We start from the raw sequence: 9351 nt of genomic DNA on the forward strand, positions 1-9351 counted from the left end.
GATCATCTCCGCGAGCCATGTGGATGTGAAGAATAAAGTCTTCTATCCAAACCGCGGGGTCCGCCGTTCCATCGTATGCCTTGATGTTTACGGGTTTGAACACTTCTGGAAAATCGTGTTCCAGCACCTCATCAGTGAAGCACAGGGGGTGTGCGGCACCCTTGTATCTCGCTGTGTTGTGGATTGGGTTCGACGGTTGTAGTGTTCGGTATTGGTTCCAAACTGGCAAATGGCCAGCATGTTTTGTTTAATAATGGTGATCCCGTGTGGGAGCACATTCCTTGGATCCATAGATGGACCTGGTTTTGCCGGCTTTTTTGTCTAGGTCCTCACGTAAATCGTGTGTCTGGTCCTGGGCCGCAGCCTTCCTTCCTTTGCGGGGAGGGGGCGCGGGCTTGTGTATGGCGTTGCTAGCCGCTCTGTCGCGACCGTGAGGTGGTCGGTCGGGCCATTCGGTCGTATTGTTTTTCGGCGGTATAGGTGCGATAGCCTCGTCGTCAAATTCGGGCAGCAGCTTACGTTTAGGATAGCTCTTTGTCTGGCGATTACCGCCGTATTTTTCCATGGAGTCTAGCACTTCGTTCCATTGCTCGTTGAGCGTATCCTGTGCGGCTTTAATATGCTGCTTCTACTTCTTCAGGCTCCTTGTAGCGGCGATAAGCCTTTGGTGGAGGCATTCTTGTTCTAATGGTTCTTCTGGGATGACGAACTCGTCGTCGCCCAGGCTGGTCTCCTCTTCAGAGACAGGTTGGTAATTGCTATCTTCGGCGTCGCTGTGATTGGACAACATCTCCGGGCTGTTTTCGCCGTCCTCTCGTACGCCCTGCTCCATCGCTGGGTCTGCGGGGTCTTCGGCTTTGTTCAAATTGCCATCATCGTCCGTGACAATGTTGCTATTTTTCTTTTTGCTGGATCGAGGTCGGCGTTTGGGATGCCGGCGTTTAGGAGGTTCATCGACAGGCTTGCTATTATCGCCGTCGGCCTCATATGAGCAAAGATCCAGGTCTATTGCAACAAAATCGATCGTTGCAATACATGCCGATTTGTGGCGATAAGTACCTATTGCCACAAAAAAACATTCATTGGCAGCCGTTGCGACTGGACACATGGTAATAGGTTATTGCCACAAAAATACAATTGTGGCAATAAAGTCTGCTATTGCAACAACCATGTGGGAAGTTGCCACATGTTTTCCTGTGGCAACACTCAACTAATGCCGCAATTTACTTTGTGGAGATAGCTTTAATGCAACATGTAACGAATCATGGCGACTGATAGTTCGTGGAGATAGACATTTGTGTCAACAACCTATTCCAACGATGCTTGTTTTGTGGCACATACTCTTCCGTGGCAATAGTCAATTGTTGCAATAAACTATGGCAACAATCCTTTTTTCGTGGTATTAGGCATTTTACCACGAACAGCTACACTTGTGGCATTAGCTTATGGCAACAAATATTCCAGTCGTCGTTACAGAAAATTGCAACATACTAGTTTTCGTGGTGATAAATAGATATCACAATGGGTGAAATGTTTGTTGCGAGAAACTATTGCGACAATTTAAAATTTTCGTGGTGCTAACATGTGGCAACCAAAAGTCGGTTGTGGTAATAGCCTATTGCAACCGTAAAAAAAATACAGGCATTCAATTACAATCTTCAAAACCATATGTATAATATGTAGATTCATAAAATTCCTAATTCTCATAGCAAATATCCATCAAATGATACTCAAATGTAATTTAGCCATCCTAATTAAGGGTCGCGCGCCTCTCCCTATCCCCCACCCCTCCCCCTTCCCCGTACCCCCCGTGTCGCCTCCCCAGGCGAGGCGGCCGGGGGGCCCTTCTGCCGCTCCCCTCCAGGCTCTCTCCTCGCATATCCTTCCTCCCGCCGCTGCCAGTGTGCGCCACCGGGCCTCGGCCGCGTGGTGCTGGCGGCGGCGGGCTTGCCCTTCCCCGTGCACGGCCCCCCATGCCCGGCCTGTGGGGGCTGGCGGCGGTGCTCCTCGGCCGGCGGCGGTGTGGCCCGTCGACGATGATGCCGTGTGCCACGGTGGTGCTCGACGCGGCGGTGCAGCCATTGGCCGTGGGGCGGCGCGGTGGCGTTGGTGGCTGGCGGCGCCCGCTCAGCCCAGATCTAGGCCCTTTTGGGCCCCATCTGGGTTTGGGTGGGTCGGTGGCTCGGTGTTCCGCGGCGTCGTTTCCTGGTGATGGCATGGTGGCGGCGGTCTGGGGTGGTGACTATTTCGTCGGTCGGCGAGCTGTAGCGTGGCGACAAGATTGTCCGGGTCCAACTGGACCCGGCCGGGCCGTCGAGGCCCGGCAAGTCCTCGTCGCTGCGTCCGGTCGGCTCCGTTGCGGCGGTGGAGGTTGTCCCCTCCCCCGTCCGAGTTGTGCTCGCTCCCGTGGCCGGGGTCTCCTTGCCTGAGCTAGGCCTCGTGTTGGCAGCTCCAGAGAGGCGGCGGGGGTGTCCAGTAACCGTGGTGGCACAGGCTGGTGGGCGGCTGTTGTGGTGGTGCATCTCGAAGTACCTCGGGTGATGGTGGTGGTTGTGGATCGGGAGAAATCCTTGTCGGCTTGTCCGGCACCGACGCGGTGACGCTTGCGGGCGCCATTGGACCCTCCTGAGGGGCATTGGATATATCTCTTCCCCGCCATCCGCGTACCGGGGGAAACCCTAGAACTTGTTCGGGCAACAGCGGCGTCGTCGACACGTTCCTTCTTGAAGGTGTTGCTTGGTGCGAGGTGCTTCAAGATGCTAGGAGCGCGGTGGCACTTTGTCGGAGGGTGCAGCGGTTGCCGGTCTTCCTTTCGTCGTTGATCTGCCGGTGTCGGCACTCATTTCTCTTTCATTTTCTTTTGTTTTCTTTTGGGCTTATCTGTGCTGCGGCCCCAGCATGTTGGATGTATCAGAGATTTGCTTTATAATATAAAGCGGGGGAAACCCTTTTTCTCAAATAGTTGAAACATCTCCCCTGTCATAACATAAAATTATGTTGGGGATAATTCAAACTTCTATTCGCAACCAATCAAGAAAAAAATTCTAAATGTGGTCATATAATGGAAGTGATATTTCCAATCACTACATCTCTTTAAAACTAATTTAGAACAAAAAAATTGAAGGACTTAAGATTTATGTTAGCTCGTAACCTGAACATGGATGAAAAGATCACATGATAATTTGGGATAATTCAATCTTTACCTAATGAACCATAAATTTTTTTTGTTGAAGTTGAGAAGCACTAAATATAACATTTATTATACGTATAGTATATTACAAAGTGTTGTTTAGTTCTCTATCCAAAAAAGGTTGAACAATATTATCCAATCATTAGAATGAGGGAAACAGTTGCCACCAGCCGGCTGATGACAACGCGCGCGTCCGTCACCTTCGTGGCCGTTGCATCTATCTTCATCGAATGGTTTAGGGAGCAACCTGGTTTTGCAACTGAGCCGTTGTTGCAATCTCTCCTACCACAACAACTAGTCTGTTGCAGGATCTGGATCTCACGCAAATTCTTGACCACTACCATGTCTTCTTTATCCATTCATCCCGAGATAGCAGCAGCACAACAAGCTGGTCCTGGCTTGCCGCGAGCCGTGGGTCTGCCGCCGTGGTGCGCCGTTGCAACCGGAGGTTGGGCACAGTCGCCACCGTGGTGCTTGCCGCCCGCCTCCGCCATGTCTGTCGGCCACATGCGGTGCACGCACCTCGTCAGAGAGGATGATTGGCGATCACGTTTGCGGGCCGGTGGTCGTCGGCGGACCAGCGCTCGTCGGCGGCGAAGGGCAACACTGCTCCTCCCTCAACACCGTTTGAAGGGAGCTCGTGGTGTATGACGATGGTCTTTTTCTGCAACATCCTCCCTGTTGCAAGAAAGATTTCTGCAGCATTTGTGATGTTGCAAAATTTCTTCACTAGGTAGTACCGCAACATGGACTCTGTTACGAACGTCCGAGCGCAACATTACCTCTGTTGCGGAAAAATTCTTGCAGCAATACCTCTAATGCAAAAGTTCCGCAACATGGACTCTGTTACAAACGTCCGAGCGCAACATCATTCTTGTTGCAAAACTTGTAGCTGAATCTAACGGCTCCCCACGTTGAATCCAATGGCTCGCCATGCGGCGGATCATTTAAAAAGATCCGCCGGCAGAGGCGTAGCATTGCCCTAAGAATAACCAAAGAACACTTCTCATAATATTTTGAGTTTTTACACATATTGTTTTGAGTGAACATCGATCAATTATGTTTTGTCTACATTAATTTAAAGTATACAATTATAACTGGTAAATATTTTCATATACTACTCATATTTTTAATGAATATTTATTTAATGTATGGATTTTACTTAAATGAATTAAAAAATTCAACTCACTGGTGACCTAACCGTTGTCAACAATGTGCGGTGGTAGGAAACACTTGCTAAAATTTAGCAATTTTTCTGTATACTGCTTGTGTGTTGTTACGTGAGAGTGGAAGGTACGAAATGTACTAAGTTCTCTGAAAATAATTAATTCAAGGCTAGCGGATGAAACATCTATCGTTTTGCCTTCAAACATGGCTCGTTCCCTCTGGAAACATAGATTCTTCTTTGGAGATGGCCAGGTTTCTAAGCAGCGTACGTCATAGCTTTTGCAAAGCCTTTTCAAATCTTTTCCACGACCTCTAATTGTCATATGAGGGCACCAGGCCAAATTTTATGTATTCTAGACTTCGTTTGCATTTTCAGAATTAAAAACAAAATCAACAAACTCTATGTCCGGGGTCAAGTCTAGGCAACCTCAGGTTTTGAACCCCTTTTCTTTTATTTTATATGACCCCAAACATGGGTAGGGCATTTTGGAGACCGAGCTCCATGGAGCCCTTTATTTTGAAAAATTCAAAATTCATAAATTTCAGTTTCAAAAAATTCTGAAAAAATACACATGTATGCAAGGATGTAAGGTGTATGTGTGAAAAATTTCAGGATGAAATACCTTGAATTGCGAGCTGCACAAAAAAAACAAAACCATGGACTTTAAAGATGAACCGTACATATGCTAAAAAGCCCCGGATTTGTATTTTTTGCGTAGCTCACATTTTAATGTATTTCGACCTGAAAATTTGCGCAGATGTACATTATGTATCTAGGTATATGTGTATTTATTTTCAGAATCTTTTGATACTTCAAAATTTGAATTTTAAAGTTTTCAAATAAAGGGCTCCATGGAGGTCGGTCTCCGTTTGACATTTTCGGCCAAACATAGACTCTTGAACACAAATAGGATATTTTAAAATATTTTATGTCAATCTTTCCATGCACGGTCGCTTCGCCTTCAAATCAGACTCATTCCCTCATGAAACCTAGATTCTTACTCAAAGATGGCCCGGTTTCTAACAAGGTTAAAGTCACAACTATTATGAAACCATATCAAATTTTTACCAAAACCTCCTGGTGTTATACGAGGGCACCATGCCAGGTTCCAATTTTTTTAATTTCGTTCGCATCTTGTAGAATTAAAAAATCAATAAAATCCATGTTCAAGGTCGAGTCTGCCACCCTCATGTGTGTAACTCCTTTTATTTTCTTCAATAAGACGCAAATATAGACTCAGTAAGACAAGTAGGGTTTTTCAAACCAAATTGGCGAACCTTTTCATGCACTTGCAATTCAAAATTGAATTGTATTCATTAAATGCCAAGAAATGCATGAAATGACTAAAATATGGCAAATGAACCCTGAAAAATCTCTATTTTTGACATGGATCATACAACGGTGTGTATTAAGTGTACGAAACATTTTATGGTCAACATATGACGCAATGATCGCTTTACCTTCACAACTGACCCGTTATCGTAACATAGATTCTTCCTCAAAGATGGCCAACCACTATTGTGAAACTTTCTCAAATTTTTACCAGAGCCTCTAGGTATCGTACGTGGGCACCATGCCAATTTTCATATTTTCAAGACTTCGTTTGCATTTTACAAAATTAAAATATTGCCAACGTGTTTAAAAAATGTTCGTCAAGCATTGATTTTTTTTGGCAAAGTGTATTTAAAAAAATCTTCAACTTATTTTTAGAAAATGTTCAATGTGCACTCAAATATTATTGTTTAAAATTATTCTTAGATATTTACAAACATGTTTAACATTTTAGTACATTTCTAAAATTTATTATTATTATACAATTATCAATGTGTTTTTAAAAATTGTTCAACGTGTTCTTATAAAATATTGGACGTGCATTAAAAGATTATTGTGTAAAAATATTAGTTCATGTTTAACTCTTCAAGGTACAAAATAACAAAAATGGAACAGAGATTTAGAATACACAATAATTGTACACTAATAATTATTGAAAATTTTATATATAGGGAACGTAAATTTAAAAATAAAAAATGGAAATTAAACATGAACTTGCACAAAATTAAAAAGAAATAGTGTTGAAAACCACCCGGTTCGCGTACAGGGCCGCCCAAATATATGTGAGGCGAGCAATAGACAGAATTGGTTTATATGCGAGGAGAAAGTAGTACTAAGTGTACGAAATTCGTAAAATTTCAGTTGATACCCGCAAAAAAAAAAAACAGTTGATAAACCATCACGGGCAAGTTTTATTTTCATTTGAGCACCGCGGTTAAGTGACTACCTCAATTTAGAGGTCAGTGTTCGAATGTCTCACTTTTAACTAGCGACACAAGGCCCAACTAAATTACTAGCTATTTAAGGCTGACCTTGTATAGTACTAATAAAAGCTATGTGTAGGTGCGTCACACATCTGCTGATGTACCTCACTGGCAAGGGCTGCGCACCCGACTCATGAGGTCGTAGGTCGAGTGCCTGCCTGCGCCACCCATTTTTTTTATATAAATTTCACAAGACGACCAACACCGCAGGTCGTGTGACCGAGCTGATTCACCAAGTGGCCCTAAAAAAACTAGAGCCCGGTCGCACAACGACTGTCAGTGTGTCCGAGCAAAATCATGGGCTGGGCCAACCCTATCACGTCACGTCTACAACTATAAATCCATAAGGGTTTCAACATTGTAAAAATGAAAGACAAAACTCTGCATTTTAGGACTAGTCAGCCGCTCCTAGATTCGTGACGGATCTACTTAAATCGTCATGGTCTATGATGATTTTTAGGAATGTCATCGGAAATTCGTTATGAATTAATGGATTTCTTGTAGTGTCCTTTGGCGGCAGCAGGGGAGGGGAGGAGGGGGAGGCAGGCGCTGGGAGGCGGCTAGGGATCCCTCCCGTCGCTTGCGGGGGCGACTCTGGAGGGAGTGATGTGAACATCTTTCATTTTACGGGACAGTTCGCGCGTCGAGGGGTTCACCGCGCCAGAGTAGGTCCATATGATTCAACCCTTTTTAAATCAACTTAATGACCCGAACCACTAAATGGACAAGAGGCACTAGTTATCGGTGGCTGAATTCTTGATGGGGTTGCAACACTGAAGTTTCGTGCAGTTAACCTCATGGGTACAACATATTTGAAATGTGACCCCTAAAATTTAACAAACACATGGTCTGAATCTTGATCTGCAACATGGTGGATGGGCGTTCGAATTCCTGCCCAGGCGAAAGCCTCCAAATTTTTTGGGTTTACTGCGAGCTGGCCGGCCCTACTTGTCATTACCCATGGAGGTCGCTGTGGATGTCACCCGCGCCAGTCAGCCCAAGCGAGGCCCCAGGCCCGCAGGTCAGTGGCTGCGGCTAAAGAAGTCCTCGATCAGATTCAGCTCCAGATCTGGATGTGGCAATTTTCACACCAGGGACCCTCTAGTTTTGAGTTCCATCTGACGAGTCCCTGTTTTTCGCATAAAACGCCGTAGTTTTAAAATGGCAACAACTTCCCATTTCAAATCCAAATTTAACAAATTAAATATGTATTCCTATCAAGAAAGCGTGTTCTATCCATTTATAAACTTTTTCCACTATTTTGATTAATTGAAATTGGTGCAATTAAAATATATAATTACTCCTTAAAGCTTCCAAAAGTCATAACTTAATATCTATAAATTCAAATAATATATTTTCCCACTGTTTTACTTGTAACTAATGCAACGTCACACCGATGTTGCAATATCTTTCCGAATATTACCACAAATAGTTATTCTGTTGAAATACCTAGTCTTTATTACAACAAAATGACTGCCTTGCGCAATGGAATTTGTTTGTTGCAATATCGCTGCCATATTGCAATGCCGATGCAGTTTGTTGCAATAGGTAGCCACTTTCTTGCAACAATATGTGTAACTAATGCAACGACATGCTGATGTTGCAATATCTTTCTGAATATTGCCACAAATAGTTATTCTGTTGAAATACCTAGTCTCTATCACAACAAATGACTACGATCGCACAACATAATTTTTTTGTCGCAATACCACTACCATATTGCAATGCCGACACAGTTCGTTGCAATATGAGGCCTCTATTGCAACAAATTTAGTATTTATCGTGACCAAACTAAGTTATGGCAATATGTGCGGCCTATTACCACAATCGGAGAATTTGTTGTAATATTGCATTTTATTGCAACAAAACATAGTTGTAGCAATAAATTTTGTTGCAATAGACCATAATCCTTGTAGTGCATTCTCCTTTGGTGTATCCACCATCTATATATTGTATGATGATGTAGCTGTCCACTGCCCTAAAGGTGGTGGTTTTTGTGCCATCTCTTCTCCGGCATCGTCGTCCATACCGTCGATGTCTTCGGAGCCGTAATCGAGCGCGTCGGTTAAGTCCTCGAAAGTGGCAATGAAGTGGGTGGTGGGTGGGGGACGAAACTCTTCGTCGTCCGCTTCCCACTCAAGACGGACATAATTCGGCCAAGAGTCCCTCGACAAGGAGAGGGATTTCAATGAGTTTAACATGTCTCCAAAATGTGAGTGCAGGAAGATGTCCGCGGAGTTGAACTCTAAGACGGGCGCCCGATCAGGTTCGATGGACGCGGATGCACATGGTCCGGAATCCATGGCCAGAGACGAGTCCGGGGTTCTGGTGACACAAGCCCCGGTCGATGCTGGGTCTGTGTGCGGCTCGAGCGCCGCCATGTCTGCGGGCTCTATGGCGGGGTTAAGCTTCCCGTCCTCGGACAACACGGTCCGCTCCGGCTCTAGGGCCAGGGCGGTCATAGGTGTTATATCCTGCGTGTGGCCCGATGACAAATCTAGGTCGTGTTCATCGTAGTGGCCGGGGACAGCCGTCATGGGCTCGAATCCGTAGAAGTTCAAGTCTCCGCGGACATCGGCCACAAAATTCAGGCTTCCGAATCAGACCTGATGGCCAGGGGCGTATCTATGGATCTGCTCTAGATGGCCAATCGAGTTGGCCCGCAGTGCGAAGCCGCC

Source organism: Triticum aestivum, chromosome 7B (genome assembly GCF_018294505.1).
Source record: "Triticum aestivum cultivar Chinese Spring chromosome 7B, IWGSC CS RefSeq v2.1, whole genome shotgun sequence".
NCBI classification, from domain to species: Eukaryota; Viridiplantae; Streptophyta; class Magnoliopsida; order Poales; family Poaceae; genus Triticum; species Triticum aestivum.